Source organism: Diadema antillarum, unplaced genomic scaffold (genome assembly GCF_040938485.1).
Source record: "Diadema antillarum isolate AM-2024a unplaced genomic scaffold, OU_Dant_1.0 scf00000172, whole genome shotgun sequence".
NCBI classification, from domain to species: domain Eukaryota; kingdom Metazoa; phylum Echinodermata; class Echinoidea; order Diadematoida; family Diadematidae; genus Diadema; species Diadema antillarum.
Genome location: NW_027271061.1, coordinates 1190550 through 1214224, shown reverse-complemented (window position 1 = coordinate 1214224; position 23675 = coordinate 1190550). Strand labels below are relative to the sequence as shown.

General features: G+C 39.0%; 1 protein-coding gene across 1 annotated transcript in view; it reads right to left on the bottom strand.

Moving 5' to 3' along the window:
* Positions 1–23675, bottom strand: part of LOC139722810 (uncharacterized) — a 122933-nt gene that overhangs the window by 42598 nt on the left and 56660 nt on the right. The gene's annotated exons all lie outside the window — the stretch shown is intronic.

Sequence of the window (23675 nt, the reverse complement as noted above, 5' to 3'; positions counted from 1 at the left end):
TTATCAACTGCCTAAAACTCCCTGAAAGTTGTTTGGAAACCTTAATTCTGCACCAGAAGTGAGGTGATAAACTCTCTCAAATATTCATGGGGCACCAGCATTGTTCAGTATTGCTCTTGATGCATGTGTACACACGGAAAATAATTCATTGGAGGAACTTTCATGGTGCAACTACACTCACATGGACGGGAAAAAATAAAATAAACAGGACAAAACAAAACATGTCACGTTAGTACCGCCAAGGAAGAAGGACACGCGCTTGCTGTAGCCACATGAGCGAAATACAGATTGTGATGATTCATACATGCACTTTCATCATTTCTCCATTACGCTCCATGTAAAGGGTAAACAAGCCATAAGAGGCGAACAGGGAATGATGTGGTTAACTATGGCTCCGCTCCATTGCAAATTAGGATCACGACAAAGGGAAAGCGAGGATAGCCGGAGGCTACCGGTGACTCTGACCACCACTAAAGGGAGAAGGAGGAGGGTTTTTTGGAAGAAAATGATATCAAATTGATTTGAGTGGATTGAATTTTGCAACATCAAACTTTGCGAGATTGAGGTTCTTTTTCTTTTTATCAAGCCATTTTCACTTTTTAAGCGGTGACATAATCTACTGCAGCACTTTTACATCGGCAGTATCACGCACTATGAGATTCCACCCGCACGATGTCGAAGTCTGTGCTGAATTCAAATTGGAATATTCAGCACACACTCATGGACATGATGTTACCATACATCATGGATTATCTGTTGTATGATTCCCTGACCTAAACTGACCCATTACAATGCATTTTCTCATGGACAGATCGCGTACACTGAGAATTAAGCCTGTCAAACATATCATGTACACAATCCTTGTGCTTTTTGATAGTGACCAATCTACTAATCATTGGAACATTACGACAGAAGCAGAAATTCAGCTGCAGGTCGTATCATGATGTTCAGTACTGCCATGTTGAAAGAAATCCATCAATAGACATGGCATGTTGTCTGCCCGATAGACAACAACAACAACACCTAAAGAAGAGATTGATAAAACCTGGAGACAATGATATACTGAATGCCAAGCACGATTTCTTGCAGACACGGCAATTTATATACAGTTCTTAATAATTTCTAAAAGTTCTTCAATCAGGCAGGGAAAATTCCTGAGTCATGCACCCGACGATGGTTAAATGCACACTAAAAACTAAAATGACGACATGAACTTGAATGTGACAGTCTGCCATACGGTTTTAATCTGGCTACAAAAAAAAAAAAAGAATGCTCCATTTCACATGAATCAGTGATTTAGTTATCAATTCTCAGGAGAATCACCAATAAATGCAAATTTGGAGGCTAAAGATTCCCCTGGCAAGATGACTCATAATATGATCTATTAGTTTAGTTAGTGTGTTGCCAAAAAGAGCCAGCGTGCATCTGTAAAGTATGTATGGTTGTGTGTGGGGGTGTATGTGTGTGTATGTGTGTACACTGTATCAAAGCACATGTGTTTCTCCTTTAGCCACAGAAACATTACAGCAGCTTATTTGGACGAATTAATGGTGGCAAAATAGTGAGAGCCCAAGTTCTCTTCATTCATCTTGAAAACTTTCAATTTCATGTTTGTGACTCAGTTCTTTCACTAGCTTCAAATATCAAAAAATTATATCAAGAGTAAAAACAATTTGAATCACAATATCACCATAATTTACATTGTATTTAAAGATAAGTGAACAGAGAAAATGCGGGAAAAGACAACTAAGCACAGATAGTACATTCAGCTTATGAGGGCAATTTGAAACACTGAACTTTTAATCGAACCTGGAGAATTATACTCAATGTATCAAAAAAGACAAGAGAATATTTAGATGAAAATCATTCAAATTTTCATGCAGCATCTCCTATTTCAATATATACAGATGCTGATAACAAATGGTATCATATCAAACCATTTCAACGGATGACTTTCAAATTATTTCTTTTTCAATGGTGGTGCAGAGGCCTACATGTTCAAGGATAATGTGCAAAATGACTTAGATAATTTACTCAAATGGAATCCAGCCCCAAACCAGTCATTATTTGGTAACCTCGTAAAAATGAAAGATTTAATGTGATCAGAATCTTAATAACTGTCACCTGAAATCTTGACATAGCTGTTGGAATTCACCCATGATACTTTCTTTTTTTAAAACAACTTTAAACAGGAACAAACAACACATCGATTATGATGCTAACATATAGGCCTATATTCTGATGGAACTTTCCGTGATGTACACAGTACATGCAGCCCTTGTAGTGTAAAAACATTACCTACGAAACCTTGCCGACAAAAATAGAGTTATTAGGCTAAAAAATCTTGTGGTTTCAGAATAGAGCCTTAATTAGTATATTGGGAGGTCAGAGACTGTGTTTATCTCTCATCATAGCAAGAGAATGAGTCAAACAAGTGTAAAGAAAAGTAAAAGAAAAATACGAAAACCCTGGTGAGACCAGCGTCAGCGAGCCACAGGAGCAGAATCCTTACAAAGACCCTGGACAGCCAACTTGCCTCCGTGTATGCAAACAAACTTGTAGACAAGGGTCTGAGGACACAAACCGCATCAGCCCCAGAAGTCTGTGCAGTGGTGGAGTACGAGAGTCGCTGACAGCAATGAGAGGTTTTAAAGGGGAACACTATACCAGTCAAAAGTTAGTCTGAAAAGAAAGAGTAAATTTTTACAAGCACAACGGTGCAAACTTGATCAAAATCGGATATGAAGATTTAATAGGGGAGTTTCTATGAAATCAAGTTATGTTTTCTTTTTTTCAAGAAAAAGTTCTTGAACAGTCAATACGAGAATGCAAATAATGAGTTGATGATGTCATTGCCTCACAACATGTCTTACAGCTTGTACATACAATCTTGAGATTTTAAGTTTGTTTTGTTTTATCATTATTATTTTTTTTTTTGGGGGGGGGGGGGGGCGGGGTAAACACAAGTAGGCCACAGCCTCAAATCCTAATAAAATGCTGACTGATCATTGTTTTTAAGTTATTCAGCCAAGAGCAACATACTATTTCACATCTTTATGGCAGACATTTAGCATTTTCATCATTTTTTTTTCTTTGAGTTTGAACATGATCAATGTAAAATTGTGATGTGATGACATCAGGAGCTAACTCATTGGCATATTTTATTCATATCATTATCAACAGCTCCAGAACTGTTTCAACAAAAAATGAGTGAATCTTTGAAATTTTATAACTGACTTTACTTGTCATCTGATTTTGATCAAATTTTCACTGTTGTGCATGTAATATTATACTGCTTCTTCTCAGACTTACTTGCACAAACTGGCATGGAGTTTCCCCTTTAAACTGAGACAGGGGATACACTACAGAAAGCGACGAAAGGAGGAAGAGAGAGGGAGGGAGTTGAGAGGGAAAAATATTCATGTATACTGTAGTGTAAGGGATATACTCAGGCTCACGATCAACTCAGGGACAATTTACTTTGGTGCAATTGCACATTGTAGAGATATTCATGTATGCTGTAAGGGATCATACGGAGGCTTGAGATCAATTTAGGGACAATTTACTTATACTGCAATTGCACACTGCACACTGCACAACACCGTCCCACTATCACCCCCCCTCTTTTACTCTTTTATCACAACACTAGGAAGTATGCATCATGAAAGTCTAAAGACAGTATTCCAAACTTTGTTGGCAGTGAATATATCAATCACTAAGGAGCTACTATAAACATGCTTTTTGTAGTTGCATGATATCACACACACAGACAATAATGGAGTGGTCAGACAATAATGGAGTGGTTTCACATGATGAATGCAAGCAGTTGAACGCAAGAGAATATTAAGTAGAGGGGTGATGGTTGAGGTTTGAATATTCTTCAATACGTCTCCCTCCCTGGTTTCACACTGTCAAAGCTGAGGAACCGATCTAAACCGAGACCTCGCTGATGTCTTTAGGTACAAGTAAGTGCTTGAGTGTTGTGATTCAACTTTGTAGGGTAATGAGACATGTTCGAGGTGTATAGCAGAGACATGGGCCGAGAAACCGTGGTTACAGTTCTCTGATCACAAGTAGATTGCCAACTTGTCACTATGGCAGGAACCATAAAAACGCGAGACCGACCAGTAGTGAAATATGCTATTAATGACGCTCTCAAAACATGTGTATAGATTTCAAAGAACTCAATTCTGCACAAATGGCTTTATAAGAACCAGAGAGGTACATATCTATGCCTACACACCGTAACAGACAATTAGACCACATACACTGTACATGCATCAACCTCTTTGGATAAGATTGGATTTTCACAGCTATCCTACAGTCAGCGGTATGACTTTATAAAGTGAACAAAATGCTAAATTCAGACTTTTCCATTTCTTTTGTAATCGATTTCATTCAATGTGGGCATTGTGGTTTATTTTCCACTTCTTCGCTTTTTTGTTCTTAATTTGCATAAAAGGCAGGATTGGGAAATGCAGAAATATAAATTGCCCTATTGATTAACACAGAGATACATAAATGGGAAATGCAAATATAAACATTGCCAAAGAAAAAAAAAGTGGATATCATTCAGATGGCAACAAGAGCATTAAACACCGATACAACTTGCAAAGCAAAACCATGACCACAATGTCGTGAATTTGGGCTGCAAGGGCACGCTAAATTTAAACTGGTAATGTGAGCTATTTGGAAACAAAAATGCACACAAATAGCTCCCCGGAAATCACAACTCTAAGCTCCTGCCCATATTTCTCCCGCAAAATCACTTTGTTCAGAGGAAAAACTGCTCAGAGTCGCATGACAGCCTGGAACCCTTTCATCACGACAACCTCCAAACACCCAAAAACTTTCCAGGGGCATTATCCCATTAGCGGCCGAGTGCCGACGCTGTCGCGACAAATTCAACGGTTTGCATCGATGTCTTGTCTATCACTACCTGTCACGTTCAGGCTCCCGTAATTCAGAGCTTTGGAAGAGATCGCTGGGATCACGAAGGTACGGAACAATTCAAATTGGCAACGATCCCTTATTTCCTGGAACAAGTTCGGTCGCCATAGTTTGTGCCTTCGTCATTGCATGGAAAGAATTTGCAGGGTTCTTGCACAAAACTGATAGAATGAAACAAGCTGATGCTCTCCCCCTCCCCCTCCCCCCCTCCCCCCCAAAAAAGTACACTTGTCACGTTCGGAGCACAACACACAGAGAACACACACATCGGTTTAAATTGGAGCATGTGCGCAATTAACACAGAACACTGAACATTGAATTGGCTACTACCATTGGTATTGCCTGGATGCAATTACATATCACCATCACTGCAGCCTCATGGAGAAAGGAGAAAAGTGAAAAAAAAAAAGCCCAGAAAGTAGGCAGGCATTTCTGAAGGATGTTTCATAACGTTGAAATCAGCAAGCATGCCACTGATTTCGAATCATGCTCCCGAATGACTGCATAGGGACCTACTTTACAATGTACAAAATGTAAATAACGAAACCATAGGGTGCATTTACGGCACACAATTAAGGTTTCCACACCACTTTCAAGGGGATTTGGCCACTTGATAAACTCAAAGCTGTTTTGAGTACGTGGGGGTTAGAAATGCATTTCTGAAATGCTGAAAAAAGTGCAATCTCAAATGAGTTTGAGCCAGAAACGTGTTTCTGAACAGACGATAAATGGAAAGTCGTGTGGAAATGCAGATTACAGCTCAGACCTGCCCACTCCAACCTTTGCCAACTACACATCTTCACTCCTCTGTGTCAAATGGAGCTGTGTAGTGACAAGGCCTCCATTGACTCACGATAGATGATAAACGCAACGACTCAAGAAACACGATCCGAAAGGCCTTTGCATACGTGTTTTTATATAATGGGTACTGAAGCATGTCTTAAACACGGGAAAGATGATAAACACAGCCATAGATGTCTGTTTTTCGAGCAAATACTGCATTACAATATGCCACACATTTCGAAGGACAGTTCCACAGATTTGGAAGTTAGTGTTCCGTCATATTTGACCTATTTTGAATATCCACTGCAGTGATTAGTCCAGTTGTTTATTCCAGTATGTGTTGCCTGCTGTCACAATGTCATATACACACCATGACTCAATCAGGCAATGAACTTTGCCTGTTTATTTGTTTGTTCCCTTGTTTTTACCAACCAAACGCATATGACCTTGATCCATCGCTGATACCAATATTTTGGAAATCCCCATTGCATAGGTTGCACTAAAACGCAGAAAAGGAAAATGCCAAATGATGCTTCTAAAAGATAATAGTGCAATCACATTTCATGCTATCCAGAACAATCATTTCCCCGATAGGAAGTTGGGTAATTCAAATCCACGCAGTGCACCAAGGATGATCACGTTCCTATTTGCGGATAGTGAAGTCTTCGCGACAAAAGTATGCCAGGTAAATATCACATTTATATTCTTCGCATCACAATATCCACTTTCAATTCTCAAATCCAAACACACAACATAGGAATATCTGATGATGCAGTGCTCCAATGACATGTGAGAGGGAGAGATTTGAAGGCCAGATAGGTAGAGGTGTGTGAAGTTGTAACCATTTGCTCAGTTTGCCTAGAAACCTTAATCTACCTTTTTATCTTTTCCCCCTGGATTTGTACTTTTAGAGGAAGTCCACTACACGTTCAAAATGATTAAAAATGAATACGCCTTATTAAAGGTAAAGTCACACAGATAAAAAAAGCAATGGTTTCATTGAAATCAGAAAAAAAATATACCATGAAAAGGATTCAGTTCCCAAATAAAAAAAAGAAGGTGATATCATTAGCAAATAAAACCATGAGTGCAAATTACAGAAGGAAATCGCATTACTGTCTGAATAGTCTCCTGGTGAATTAAAGCATATCAAAGATTAAGAAAACAAACATCTCTTGTCTGTAAAACCACAAGTGCAAATCTTCTCTTGTTTTACAATCATCACTTTAATAGTATAAATCATAAGTCAAATATAATGTGATGTCAAGGGTGTTGTAGTTGTGTCAACAATTTCTTCTTCTTGAATGCATTTTAAGTATTGGGAATTATCATAGTGTATGGGGATTTTCTTTCCTTCTTCATGCAGTGCTATAAGGGATGGTACAGTATTGGTGAAGATGAGAATTGGGCTTTTAACTTTACCAAGATACCAAGAAAACACATATGATATAGTACAAAGCATACCATTTTAAGAGGAATTCAAAGTTTATTTGATGAAAATCGGGTTTGGAATGACAGAAACATCCAAAAACAAAGTAAAACAAAGCGATCGTAATAAAGAGTGGGTCCCACACTTTATTAGAATCGCTCTTTTTTGGATATCTCAGCCATTTCAAAACCAATTTTCATCAAATGAATGTTGAATTCCACATAGAATTACATGCTCTTTCATGTTTCATAAGAGAATTCTCATTATCTCACCAAAAAATTTTAGAAACCTGAAATTAGGTCTCAACCAAAACTATACGATCCCTTAAAATCACATTCATATGCAGTACAGAAAATGCAAAGCTCTCATGAAAACTATCATAATTCTCAGACTAATTCAATATACAATTGAATATTGTGATAGCCATGTCTATATTCATCGCTGGGGGCTATCATGATCACATCTCTGTCAGTGACTCCCACAGTGCTTTGCAAGCGAGAGCCTCCGCCGCCTCTGAAATTATGTGACATCCATGTCAAGCTTCATGAATGTTATAAAGCGCCTGCTGGAATCCCCGGGCACGCCCATCCAGCGACGGATTCTAATCACGTTGAATATTTACGGCGTGACTCAAGCTCTCTGTTTATAACAAAGTTTAGGAAAATCCTCCTCCCTGCCATACATGTATATAATCTCTGCCATTAAAATGAGGCAAAGACTAAGCCAATGCATACATTGTACATAAGCAGTTGGTTCTTTGTAGTCTGAAGTATGCCATGAAACTATGCCATAAGGGATATGAAGGATCAATTCTTGGCCACCTTATTTTGCGAATGAATTGAATATTTCTGAGTCCAAAAAAAAGGGGGAATGCAGCAATATTGTTAGCCAACAATCAAGCAAGATGATAGAGAGAATCTTATTCTTTTATCCTCCCAGATACTCCTCCCAGGGATATCATGGCAGTGGGAATTGCATTTGACGCGTCCACAAGGATGAAACGATGCGATTGAGCGGATGAATAACGAGGGAGGAGTGGCTATAATTGTCCCAGTCTCGTCCCCCGGGGGGGGGGGGGGGGGGGGGGGGGTCTCAATCATTATTCCTCTTTAGAATTCCACAATGTTCCCATTTTAGAGATTGAATGTATGCCTTTGATACAACAAGGCATTGTGCCCCTCTGAATGCATGAACAGTGTATCTTTTAAAAGCACAATGAAGTACATAATCTCTACACATTTTGATGTTTGAGATTTTGGAACTTAGCAGCACGGACAGACACCTTTGTGTGACTTCTGAAATAATGACTTTCTGGCTTTCATACTTTGCTCAGCCTTCTGCAGTCTATCAAGATTCAGCTTTCTTCAAAATAATGTCATGTAATTTGCAAAACTCACATTCAAACTATCATGTACATACAATTCAGGGATTTAGATATCAACAATCAGAACAATGTGAATTCATTTCTGCTGGATATGTGTTTCCTTCAACACCACTACAATGTAAAGGTTATATACTGAATGACTATTCTATATCTAGAGCACCCATCCCAGGGATGCAAACATTCACACATATGTATGTGTCAAACTCAAAGATTCAAAGGGATGTTAGGGAGGTAAACCTGTACTTTATACAAACCACAAACATTCACAGCATAAAAGTTTCACAAACTGGGGCAGATGGCCATTTTCAAGGCATGATACATTCGTACACTAAATCGTACATTCACTAAATTCGTGAAAATTTCTGGTCTTACCGCGTGTGTTCCATGGATTGCAATAGGCAATGATAACTCTTGACCCAGGAAGACTTAACATTCTTTTGTGACGACACATAGCAATAGCCACATTACCTGTGGAGTCACCAAGACTTGACCAGTATCATGCTTTGATTCAAGCTCATGCCCACCCTGCACCCTTACTCCACTTGCCACCATCCCCCCAAAAAATAATAATCAAGAAAAGGAAACCATCCTGCTATACACAGACAATGTAAAATTTTGTTTGCAATCCAGATAACTGCCAGACGACAGAGCATCTGCATTGCATACTGATGGGCTGGGTTGAACACGGTAGGCCTATACGAAAACCCCCACATGTTCCTTTGTCCAAGGGGAACAAAAAGTCACTGTCAAGGCTTGTGACGTACAGAGCCAATAATCCTGTTGTTGTATATATCTGCTTGACTACCTGTTCAGATAATATGCATGCGTTGCAAAAAATTATAAAATAATGATTATCATGATATCCCACATTGTAAGTAAGGGTGCTGCAGTATTATATTGGTATGTGACACCTGGAAATGAAGGCAACTTTTAACTTGACATGCCATGGCACACAATTACAGAGAACATTTCAATAAATACAAGAATGCACTCAAAAATGTTCAGACTTCAGGTGCTGGCATGCTTTTACAAACTTTACTTATTTCTATCAAACAAGAAAGAAATAAAAGAATTTTTTTTCCCATTTTCCCTACCTGGTTTCTTACCTCTTCTCTTCCTCTGCTGCTTTGCACAAAACTCACAAATCACCATGGTGATGCGAGAGGTCACATCAAAGATTAAAATGAGTATAAAGATAAAGAAATATCGGTATCATCCAAAGTGACTCCAAACAAAGGGTCAGAATTCATCTGCAAAATGTTGCCCCAAGATACTTGTAGTGCAGACCCAGATTGTCACTGTAAACTTCAAACTGGCAGTTGGTCACGGTGAGTCGCAGCAAGGTAATGGTGTTGGCTAGCTATTATCCAGTCTGCTTCTCTCTCATCGGACACAGGTCAGATAAACAAATCCACAGTCAGGGGGGAACGGAGGGAGGAAACCACAACACAAAACCTCAGTAGGTAGCTGGCCGTTGCCCTACGGAACCAAATCGCGAAATCACCAGTGGTAGATGTTGGCATCGATTACCGACAGTGTTGCCTTAATTATCTGGCTATTCTTTAGGCATCAGCGACAGCGGAGGGGTCAGAGAAGCGGAGTATCCTTTGGCCAGGATTTTGATGGACAGGTAGAAGTATTCAAAAGGCCCCCAGCAGGTGGACATCAAAGTAGTCCATGTAAGAAGAAGCATGGAGCACAGGTTATACCTTCCAATCCGGTCACCCTAGCAGGTATCTTTTACCCCAATAGACCCCACAAGGCTTCTTCTCCACAATCGATAATCCACTATCCTGATATCACATACCCCAGGCACCGGCCGAAAAATTTGCTTCCTTACAAGAACCTCTTCTTGCTCTGAGTGTTAGGCATGCATTGGCCACCGGTAGCTAGGGCATCTACGGGAACTAGGCCCCCCCAAAAAAACTGCATGCATAAACATCCACCCCTATGAAGTCATCATCCTACATCATTGGTGCCAGGGGGGAGAAAAATAGAGTCCACTTATATCGATTCATGTGTTGGAATATGACAGCCACAGGAAATCGGGATCAAAAAGTTAACGCATGTGTTCCTACGTCTGACATGAGCTGTTGCCGTCCACGCATCTCCACACAGCTGTGAGTGGTTCTTTACGGTGTACAATCACTCTCACATAGACTTACAAGTCCCCCTTTTTGGCTTCGGCACAGCAGAGAGTGAGGAAAATAAAGAGACAAGGAAGATCTTTTGTTTGTGTTTTCCCCCTGAGCCACAACTTAGAAGGATAATTCCCTGCCAGCTTCAATTAGATGCTCTCCGACAGACTTGGCTCCGCCCCCTTTTCTGTGCTCACCCATCACTCACTGGCTGGTGGGCCGGCATTAGGCACGGTGGAGATCCAATCAGGGCACAGCTCTTGGTGATGCCACATGTTTCCTTCATGCATGAGGGCGTGGCTTGCGATGGCAGACAACTCTACAAGACTGCCCTTTGCCTTCTAGATCTTTGTGAAACAGAAGATCACTCCATTCATTCTAGATTTCTGACACTTTACCCAACTCATTGTTGCCAAATCATTGAATTCTTCACTACAATATCTGACCAAACTCTTTCTTCACAAAACTGTTAGCCAACATTTTTGGATTGTTGCACAGGGACATTAGAAAAAAACCCTACACTATTTCCAAATATTTTGTGACTAGAATATGTATGACCTTGGTGATCATACCTGTTGATTCATGCCCAAAATGGATATAACCACAGCTGTTGGAATGTGGGTATTAAAAACCAAAAGGATACAAACAGCAATATACATGTAGTAACAGTCCATGTTTTTGAGAGGCATATTCTAAAATTTCCACCGCACATCAACAGGAATACAAGATGAATGTTGTTTAAAAAATGACAAGGACCTGATTCTGAGAAGGTGTGTGCCTACAGAACTGAAAGATTTTCTTCATTCACCATGTAAGAAGTCTGTATAGTCACGTGTAGAATCCCTCACTCAGGTACAGCTACATGTTTGTTGCAGGGAATTTTGTGAAGTATTTAATTTGGTTTAAAGGGTGTGTACAGTTCTGGTTGAGGTGAGGATTTAGCTTTTAATCTTTTGCAAGATATTAAGAAATCACTCTATGAGATGTCAAAGAGCATGCAATTCCATGGGGTATCAAAAGTTTATTTGATGAAAATCGGTTTTGAAATGGCTGAGATATCCAAAAACCACGTGAAACAAAGAGATCCTAATAAAGTTGTGGCATGTCGCCTTTTATTATTATCACTTTTTTGGATATCTCAGCTATTTGAAAACCAAATCTTCATCAAATAAACGTTGAACCCTTCTTTAAATTACATGCTCTTTCATATTTCATAAGAGGTTTCTCATTATCTCACTTAGGAACGTGCAAAACATGATTCCCCACCTCAACCAGTACTGTACAGTCCCTTTAATGCCATAAGATGTGGACACGACTTCTCAATCCAGATCCACCAAACCTATGACACAAACTTGTAGGCACTGCTTCAGATTTTCCTCCAAAATGCCAAAAAACCCAATGAGCAATCAAAAAACAATAATAATAGCAATACAAAATCTGTAACTTTATTTACACTTGGAATTACCTGTTTTACTGGAAAGAAATTGTTATCATTCTAACTACCCAGTGACTTAAAGGGATGGTACAGTTTAAGTCGAGATGGGGCTTAGGGTTTCCAACATTTGTGATGATGATTTCTTTTTTGAGATAGTGAGAAACCTTTAATAAAATATGGCACAGCATATAATTCTATGAGAAATTCAAAGTTTATTTGATGAAAATTGTGTTTGAAATGGCCAAGATATTCAAAACAATGCAATTGTAGTAAAAGGCGGGACCCACCTTTTTTTCAGGATCGCTTTGTTTTACTTTTTTTTTTCACATCTCAGGCATTTTACAACCGTTTTTCATCAAATAAACTTAGAAAATTCTTTTAGAATTGTATGTTCTTTAATATTTTATAAATCGGTATGTAAGTATCTCGCAAAAAAAAGTTAAAAGCTGAATCCTCACCTCAAACAATATTATACCACCATTTTAAAAACTTGTCACTTTCAGTGCAATTGCAATTTAAAGGTTGAGACTTGAGAGCAGACTACACATATATGTATCCTCTTCATGACCCTATGCTTGTGGATAGCATGGCGATGAACTTAAACCCAGTTGTTATCGCGTTATCTCCCACACTGGGCCAGAGCTGTAAATCTTGCACTACTGTCGCCACATTGGTTGGGACGTTGGCAAATAAAAACCAGCGAGATGTCTGCCCGGCAGACATGAAAGGGCACTGAAAAGGGGGAGCACATTTGCTACCATCCACTTTGTAATTCTCATATACTGTTATGGCCGTTCACACTGACATCACAATGCAGAAGAATAGGCTTATGAAAATATCAAATAAAAAACATCTTTTATTACTGTTACTCGACTATTCCCTTACATATCATGGTGATGTCCTTGTAGGAAATGTAAAATCTCACAGCAACAGGTTGAATCTTTGCTACATTTGTGTAAGTAACATGTTGAATAAAGTCTGCTAATCCTTAGGATTAAAAGACAGAGAATTAAATCCCATAGCAACAGGCTATATGGCTAATTATAAGATTAAAATCAAAGAGCCTAAAGTCTCATCTGAAGAGGTTAAATCATTGCTAATCATCAGAATTCAATAGTGGAACATATCAACTGTTCTCAACTTATATTGTACTTGCTGTGCATGAAGGCCCCTGCATGGATGCTGTGCTGTTTGTAATCAATGCTTTAAAACAAATAGGGGTTCCCTTCACTAAAGTTTATAGTTAATGCTCCATTCTTGGCTCTTTGCTCTTTCATCAAGCTCTAAAATCTCATAACTCCATGGCTCATCGCAATGAATTATTGCTACGTTAAGACATTTTCCCACCTCACTGACTTTTCAACAAGGTTATAGTCTCCCTCAAATTAGTATCTAAAATGAAACATTGGAGAAGATGAAATTTGGTACACTGTATTCCTATCCTATACCACATGCAGAGCACTAGAAAAGTATACTCAACTGAAGAAACTGTAACCAATACAGTCGTGAATAAGGAAGCAATGTATCTTCAAAAGTAATTAACTGGGAAATATTAATATTCTACAGCCCCATCATCGCTAGCATATTTGATTGTTACTAATGTTTGTGTTGCTTTCGTTACACATTTTATCAACCGTGTCGTCGCCTTTATCCTGGTATGAAACTAGTCTGTACAAAGCTTGGTCACGGCTCCTTTCACTTTTAAACCACTCTTCATGCGTGCGCATGATTTATCATCTTTGCACCGAAAGGATGCCTCGGGGAGCAACACTCGTAAATCAGTGCTGTCACAGTACCTAGCGAACCTTGATATGTGACAGTAATTCAAGTCTGGTTATACATCTAAATTATTACTCTCATCCATTCCTGTGGTGTTAGATATTCAAGGGATAACTCTGGGCTCTGATTTCACAATTTAAGAACTTCCAAAACAACTGTGTAATTATAGTGCAGTTACCATGACAACAGTGAAGTAAAAAATGATCAATTGTGATCTAGCTGTTGATGAAGTATCTGTGATCATTGTGAAACTTCCAGTAATTGCAAATACCTCTCTGAACAGGGGGTCCAGCAGTGGAAGGTGATATCATACAGTTCATTTTGTGTCTATTGCATTCTACATGGCCATTCCCACAAGGGTTTGTCCCCAATAAAAGTATCTTTGTTTTCATTCAAGCCATAAAAGAATCAAACTACAATGGCAAAAACAAACCCAAAACAGAAAACAAGAGACCAGCAGGTCTAGTGCTCACCTCAGCAGCCCACTTCACCTTCATAGCACCCCGTCCGAGGCACAATATTTCAAAAATCTTACAGATTTGGGGTTGTTGTAGGCCCACTGGGCAACATCCTGCTACAGTTGTAATTTGGGATATTTGGGCTCAGCCAAATATTGTTGCACGATGAGTTTGAAAAGCATTGCTCATCTCAAATTCATATTCAATTTCATTTCTTTCATTCTTTTGCATCAGAGTAACATTCAAATTCTATCTAAAATTAATTTCTTCATCACTAAATAATCTCCCTGTCTGGAGACGCTCATTATCTACTACACAATGCCCTGGAAACATGGGATATTTTGCAGGATGGAAATTTTCTAATTTCATGCCCCACTGAGCTAATGCGAAAATAAGAACAGGGGAATATTTGGGAATTATTGAAAATGTGTGCAGAAATACTATTATTTGTAAAATAGCAAAATAGTGAGGCTCACTGAAATTGGCTCAACATGAAACATTTATTAGTAAAGAAATTTTAATTCTTGCAGTTATATGTTTTCAGCAGGCCCAGGCAAAGAATCCAACAAGAAGAACATAACATCTTCACTAGAAATATCCCTAGACATGTAATAATTATATCAATACATGAATGCACTGAGATGCAATACATAACACAAGTCAAGTCAAACGTGGAAGTCGCCACGTCGTCGTGAAGAAACTAATCTGCAGTGAATGCTCACAGAATACCAATGAGATAGTCAATTCACGGGACTGAGATTGTCTGTAGAACTCAGGCACTGCGCTGCCTGCCAACGCTTCAAATTCAGCAATTACAAGAGGGGTAGATGGTGTTAGATCACCGGTGATTAGTGCATTGGGATTCTGGGAGCAGCAGCGGCACTTGATTAAATACAGGCACCCGTTCACACTGGAAGTCTTTAATCCGCAGATTTACAGCTTGGCACGCAGCACCACGTCACACTGGAAAGTAACGCCCCTACTTTACTGCAGCATTCCAGGGTGAGTATATGTTTGAAGAGATCAGTGAAAATAAAATGAGATGAAATATAACTTTTCCTCTGTCATCACATGAAAAGAAACATGCGATATATACATTGTATATTAGGTGCCCATGTGACATTCTGTCATTAAAAAACACATGACCAGCATGTGTGCAATATTTTGTATAATGTGAGAATATTGTTCATTGCAGAAAAATACCTTTACTTGCACTTGCTTCTTTTTTGTGTATACACATACCTGCTGAAAACAATCACAGCCTGCAGAAGTATCTAATTTCACATTCTTTGGCTAGTTTGCACAAACGTGACTAATAAACTGGGATATACAAATGGTATGATCGCCTCTGAAGACAAAGTCTCTCTTGCCATATCGTCTTTAAGATCAATAACACAGCTGTCTGATAAAAGTATGCATAAGTAGCTTTTCTTCATTTTTATACTAGTGTGCAAAAATTTGAATACTTTGGACTTTGCCATTAGGACTTAGATTCTGACCACACCTGAAAAGATTTCTGTACCCACGCCCTCTCATAACCACTGCCATGGTGCTTTAATCTTGAGTTCAAACACTAGGCTGCCTGTATTGCACCAAGAAGTAGACTTGCTTCCCAGAATACACCTGTTCATACGGCGAAGATGACAGGAAAGACACGTAATACTGTAAAAGTGGATATTTTCGCACGACTGATTTTTCGCGCTTGGGCGGGTAAGAAGAGTTTCGCGTGTTTTTAATTCCGTGGAATCAAGACATCACACACAGGAACATAATACTAGCAAAAATATTCGCGTGCTTTTATTTTCGCGGTAGTTTCTAGTTGCGCGAAATGCACGAAAATTTCCACTTTTACAGTATGCCATCAAATTAAACAAGTTCTTATGGAGCTGTCTACTACTATATTCAAGTCTATATCTTTATATCTCACCCCAACTTTCTGGGCCTAGTAATGGGGTATTCCATTCACATGTTTCTATCAAATAGATACATGCAATATGCATATCATCACTAAAAATCCAGTCTCTACGCATTATAGTTGTTGCTAAGTCAGCTACCACTTTTTTGGCTATTCTTTTCATAAACCAAGAACAATCTTCATTTCAACGTTTAAGATTTGAATGATACCTGTTTGTATATTAGTCTATTGGTCAAGTTTCTGGAAATGTCATTGCTTGACCAGTCCTCAACTGCTCTCGGTCATTGCCATGGAAAAACATCAGGTGAAATCATCAACACTGTTGCTTTAAGACATCTAGAACACAATATGAAGATTCATAAAAGCATGAAAGCAGAATACCCACCATGTCATTATAATAACAACTCATTCCTGCCAAATGTTACTTTCTTTTTATTGTAGCAAAAATTCTTTTTAATGATAATGTTAATGATAATGATAATGATAAAGAGTAGGTAATATTACCGCACACTTTGAGTTGACATGCTTACAAAAAGCCATTATCATCAGTTGAGGATACTAAACAGGCCATTAAAGTGAAAGGGTCTACAACTCTACATTAATTTGCTTCTCATCCTATGGTTATTCAGAACATGCAAAACAGCATTCCACTTCTTCACTATTCATACCTTAAACATCAGTCATAAGTATCAAAGCAGAGACATGGATTAAGTGCTTTTAGAGGGCTATCTGTTTTATTCTTATCATACCAAATTTTGAATTAAGTGTAAGAGTTGAGATTGAAGTGTGTTCCATGACCTTTGTTCCTCCCCAATTATTTTGCCCTGCATGCCTAAACACTGGGAGTCAATGAGTTAAAGATGGGAGTAGGCAGTCATGAGCTGACAAACATGTTATCATGTTTGTAACAGAATGATAGATAAACTGATCACATGTACATATCTAGGAAGGGCATGTAATTTCACAAGACTACAATTACAGCACATCTCTGGGAAGTATTGTCATTACTGTAAAAACAAACAAGATAATTCGCTGCAAACATTCAAGGAGGTTGATGGCCAAGGTTACCTTCACTGATACCCGTGTGAACTTTCTTGACAAGTGATACCCTTTGAGCACAAACAGACATGTATGTCTTATAATCTGGGATACTGGTCACTTCCCATGGCTTATAGTCAGTTCAGAGTTCCATCGCATGACAGATTACTGTAAAACCAGAACCATTTGATGGATGAAACTTTCTTGAATTGGAGCAGGCAGCCTTTTTCACGGCAAGAAACTTTCATGAATTGACGAATGGCATTCAATGCATTGTGTCCACATCAGACTGCATTTAACTTTCTTGAATCTTGGCTCCTCGCAAAATTCACAAAAGTTTCAAGCATGCAAAAATTTATGGTTTTATGATGCACTACACTTGTACAGCTACTATGGTAGAAGTTACCACAGCAACATGCACAAACCCTAAAAGCTGATTGGCTGTTGCCATTGTGGTTGCCATGGTTGCGAGAAAGTTACATTTGCAGTGGGCGCCTTCTCTGTTTTTCTGCAATGGGAACTAACCAGCCTCGACCAACTCAACTCTTCCATGTTCGTGACTTTACACAGAGTGTGAACACTTTACTATTGGGAAAGAAGAGTCATCCCCATTTGCAAAAGACAGGCAAATCTATTTTCCCATGCAAACATACCCCTGGACTCTCCGGCCCCGAGTTTATGCCTCATCACGGACGGGTCCTTGTCATTACCCGCGTCCCCATTCAGGACGTTCGATCCAGGTCACAGCCAGGCAGGCAGGCTGCTCCTAGGGTGGGAGCATGTCTCGATAATCACGGCTCCACATTCGGGAGGTGGGCGGGCATCAAATGCACACGCTGTCCTGAGGGACTTTCCTCTATTAATTGAACCCATTGAGGATGGGCTGATATTGCTATAACATATACAATCTGTATCTCCCATAGACACTTGCCCGAATATACTTGGGACTCATCCTCAACGGCTTAAACTTAAAGGACAAGTCCACCCTCATATACATAAGGATTGAGAGAATGCAGCAATATTAGTAGAATACATCAGTGAAAGTTTGAGGAAAATTGGACAATACCTTCAAAAGTTACGAATATTTTAAGTATCTGCACAGTCACTGCTGGAAGAGAAGACTACTACAGTGTATGATGTCACATGCGTACAACTATATAAGGAAAATAAAAAGAGAATTTCACAAAACTTTACTTTTTGAATAAAGTGAGCATTTCTTCGACTTGCTACTGACGTATGTTAAGGGTAATATTATTCCCCCTGCCTTCTGAAAGAGAGAAGTCCAGTGTTCTTTTGTTATGCAAGAAAAATGGAAATATGTTGAATTTTCTTTATTCTTTCTTTATATCGTTGTACTCATGGGACATCACAAGCTATAGTAGTCTTTTCATCTAGCCGTGACTGAGTAGAAACTTCAAAAATTCAAAACTTTTTAAGGGATTGTCCGATTTTGCTCAAACTCTCACTGATGTGTTCTACTAATATTGCTGCATTCACTCAACCCACATGTCTATGAAGGTGAACTTGTCCTTTAAAGACACGGTAATGTGGGGATACCAGGGCGTGGGGAGGCTGGCCTGGCTCGGATATTTTTGAGAATCTTCATAATGAATCGTGCACAGCTTTATCATCGATCTCTATGTATGTACACACACAGCCAAAGAATCTCAACAAGAGTCGACCCTTACCTATGAGTCTACACTTTGCAGGGCTGCCAACACTGGAAACTAGTTGAGAGTGAGACTCCCATAGGCCAACGCTATAATTTAGGAGTCAAAATGAGTGAGATCAATAGAAATGCATGCAAATGAAATAAAGTTTTTCGAGTGAGAAAGGACCAAAATGTGTGAGTCTCACGCTCAATGCGTGAGAGTTGGCAGCCCTGACTTTGGTGCACATATTTGCTAAAGCATGGCTTACAGGCACTGCTTGTAGTCTTTGAATGCCCTTGGTTGGTGGGCAGCAAATTCAATCGGTCCACCCATCATTCCATGTTTTCCCATGCTACCAGAACATCAAAAGTGCATCTTACATTTGAGGTTTATGAAATATGATTTTGCATTGCTGCACCCATTGAAATACCACTTCTTATTTATTCAAAAAGAAGACAAAACAACCAGAATCCCATGGCAAATGATGACAAAATTGCAAAAAATTAATGAATAAATGTGACAGGAGTTAAAAATTTCGAAGATATTCTTTACAAAACGTTGTGAATCTGACTTGCCTAAGTCTGCAATATTTGTATCATGTAAATATTTGATACTACAGAGTGTATACAGATAAATAAAATGTGCAAACATAGTGCAATTTGTAGATATTCACCCACTCAACAGCTTCACAGTATTGTCTTGTCCACCAAGAGCCCTTCTCACCACTAGAGGGCAGCATGCTTCTTTTCTTTTATGACAGAAGAGCAGTACAGAATCACTCTCCCCCGCACTGTCGAACTTCAAAGTCATTTTGTCGCTGTTTTTACAAACCACAGCTGTGAAGATGTCACGTTTATCATTCCACTCACCTTCAAACAAGGATATCATATGCATAGTAATAAAATCATTCAAGCTAACCACTTGTTTATTTCAAACTACCTAGAAAAGCAAAGTGTGATCATACTTTTTGCTGTATGAATCATGTACCAATGTTTGGAGCTGCCAATTTGATGCAGGCATAACACTGACGTTCCACGAGTGGGATCTGAAATGATGGAATCATAGTGACTCCATACACTATTGACATTCAAAAAAAAAATTTTCCAGCCAAACTTGTGGAGAAAATAACTAAATTCTAACCCCAAAATATGACAAAACAGCCTGCAAGCACTCCCTAGGAAATACTGCAAACACCTTAAATCACATCTTTCCTCACAAAAATCCCATCACTGATGTCATACATGAATTCCAAAAACTCTGCAGTGTCCAGGTAAAGATGATGAATTTACATGTAGGTGGCTTAAATGATACCACAAATCAATACCACCACAAGTTCAGAACTGTCACATCATGTTCACGTCACTGCAATTCTCACTCAAATTTTTGCGTTGTTAACCCGTTGAGGACGAGTCCCGAGTATACTCGGGCAAGTGTCTATGGGAAATGCATGTTATAGCAAAATAAGTCCGTCCTAAACGGGTTAACTGTACAAAGACTCCTTCAGTGAGGAAAAATTCTCCCCCAGAAACGATGTCAACTCCCACTTCCTCACATTACAGGAATGTCTTGTCACACAAAGAAAATCTATGGTCCCTACAAAATATCTCAAAAAATAAAAACCATAACACATAACTCAAGAAATCATGATAGCAGCAGTTACTGAACATTGCTCAAAATATTGTGTCATCAACACTGAAATTTAAGCACTAGTTTTTCTTTTTCGCTAATATGTCACTACGATACCTTTGGGTAACCTTTAAACCTATTAAAAAGTGAAACTGACCGTGCATATTTTTGAGTGATAAACCTAGTAAACTGATTCATCCAAAACTTTATAGCAGGTGCCACATTAATGACTTCTTTCACATATAGACAAAAGTTTTCGAAAACACTGTGACTTTTTTTTCATTAACCCGTTGAAGACGAGTCCCGAGTATACTCGGGCAGGTGTCTATGGGAAATGCATGTTGTAGCAAATTCAGTCCGTCCTCAACGGGTTAATGAGGACCCAGAAAACTCAAGGAAAAGCATTAAGAGAAAGAATTGATGAAACAACTGTACATTTCTTGCATTAATAATTTCTTATACAGTAAAGAATATGGTGGGTCAGCCCTAGCCAAAATAAGCAAAATTGTCATATAAAGGTTATAAAGTGTGTGTGAGAGAGAGAGAAAGGGAGAGAGAGCTGAAAACTTGCAGAGTAATGGACAAAACTGCAAAGATTATAATAAAATATGGCACATTGTTTTATGAGGTGTGATATGTTTGTTGTTCCTTCAATTTCAGATATCGGATTTACTGCAGTAGTACCTACCGGTCAACAAATGAGTCATTTTCTTCCAGGCTATTATGGTCATATGAGGATTTCCATTTTGTGTTTACATTACAAGGATGATTGTGAAATGTATGTATAGAAGCAAGGGCTTATGACCAGTCATTGTATGTTTTCTCGCGGTTTGCCAGACAACGCGGCAAGGCTTCGACAGATCGGCACTGCGTAGGCACCGAGGCAGCGGATGGCTACAAAGCAGGCAGGAGCTCACGGAGGAAGTGGGTCATTTGTGGTGGGATGTAGCATGTATACGGTGTGTGTGTGTGTGAAGTTGAAGTACACAATACAAATTTTTGTACTCATTCCAAAACTAGCAAGGTTCAGATCTTCAGCAGCTTAACCCCTGGGCTACCAGACTCCAAAATAGTTGCATCCAAAGCTGCATCCCTGCAGCAGAAATTCGGGGCAATATCGCACGGAAATTCTCTTCGCCCCTTGATGGAGGAAGCATAACAGCTAATGTGCTGATGGTGATTTACATCACACACACATTGTTAGCTTAACTGCGACACTACAGGAATGCTGATACTTAAATTAAAGGGGAATTAAATCTGATTATTTCAAATGGATTGAGTGAATGTGGCAATATCACTAGAACACACTAGTAAAGTTTGAGGAAAATCTGACAATCCATTCAAAAGAACCTTATGAATTTTTGAAGTTTCTGTGCCGCCAATACTGGATGAGAAGACTATGACATCATGCTTGAACGATGATATAGTGAAAATAGAAAGAAAATTCTACAGAATTTTAATTTTTTAATGACAAGTACACCCTCCTTTCTCTTGATAACAGTTGGCATATAAAGGGACTGTAGTTTCCCCTGTTTTTCTGAAAGTGGTCAGTCAAGTTCTTCTTCATTAAGCTAAAAAATCAAAATTTATTGAGTCTTCTTTATACTTTATGTTAATTGTCCATGCATGACATTAAGAAATGTTGTGGTTTTCTCATCTAGTAATGGTGGCACCGAAACTTCAAAATCTCATGTTTGAACAGATTGTCTGATTTTTCTCAAACTTCACTGTCTTCTACTAATATTGCTGCAAACACTAAATCCACCTACATGTATACCTATAATACAATGTAGTGTATTTGGTTGGGTTTCATTCACCTTTACTGCAAAATTTGCCTATTGGGACTTCTAGCCGATACTATCGTGATAGCATGAAAGGTATTCATATCCTGTTCAAACACTGTATTTAATCCTTTCACACCCGTAGGCAACAACATGATGCACAACAGGAATAGGATTTTGACACAGAAGAGCTCTCAGAGAAGTATCCCTTTAATAGGGTAGGCTAGGAATAAACTCAAGCTGGTGTGCAATGAAAATGTGTGGTTAAACTGTAACATCCTTTACAGGTTAAACAAAAAAATAAACAGTTTACATACACAGAAATAAATCCTGCATTCCTGAAAAAAACAAACAACGCCCAATGTGGCAAAGGCAACTTCGTTAAGCATCTGACTCATTGCCATTCACTAATTGAGCAGTTTTGTTGCAAAGATTACATCATACTACTAAAAAAAAATGCTACTTGAAATGCACTCAAATGCTACATCATGCTAGCACACATGAGAATGTGTACCTTCTAGACACTGGATACAAACAGTGCACAAGTTTTAATTTGCGAAGCATTATGAAAGCCTCAGTGTATGACAGTGTTCGCCGTTGCTGGAAACAATGTGCCACAGGTCAAAATTACCTGCATCATTTATGCCATAAGATTTACAACCCGTGGGATCACCTTTCTTCCCATGGGATACAAAACCTGTTGGGGATAGTGAAACTTGATCCCCTCATTGTGTTAAAGCAATGCAGGAAACTTGATAAAATGATACCAGCCAAACACCCCTACGATATATGACATGTGTGGGGGTGGGGAAAATGGCACAGGGCGCTATGGGCAAGTTATCAAGCACATAAGAGAACTTGTAAATCATGGCATGCTAAATCTGCGATCAACAACATACGAGAGAACATATTATAATGTACAATGTATGACAAAATGCATGGACAGGAATAACCATCAGCGACCCCCTGGACAATTACCTAACCCTAACCCTGTAACCCTAACCCTAATCCCGAACCTAATCGTGACCCTAACCCAAAGTCTAATCCTCATCCTAACCCGTACCCTAACATCTTTACTCTAACCCTATCACTAGCTGGGTTTTTTTTTTTTTTTTTTTTTTTTGGGGGGGGGGGGGAGGTGGTGATTGTCCTGATATACCATCAGCTGCTCTCCATATACATTTTGCATGCAAAATAGAGAAAAAAAAAACCCATGGTTTCAATCATACTACTACCTGTCATAAGTATGATTCATGTTCAGAATTTACTTAAAATGGCATTCTTTGCTGCCTGTGCTAATTTGTATG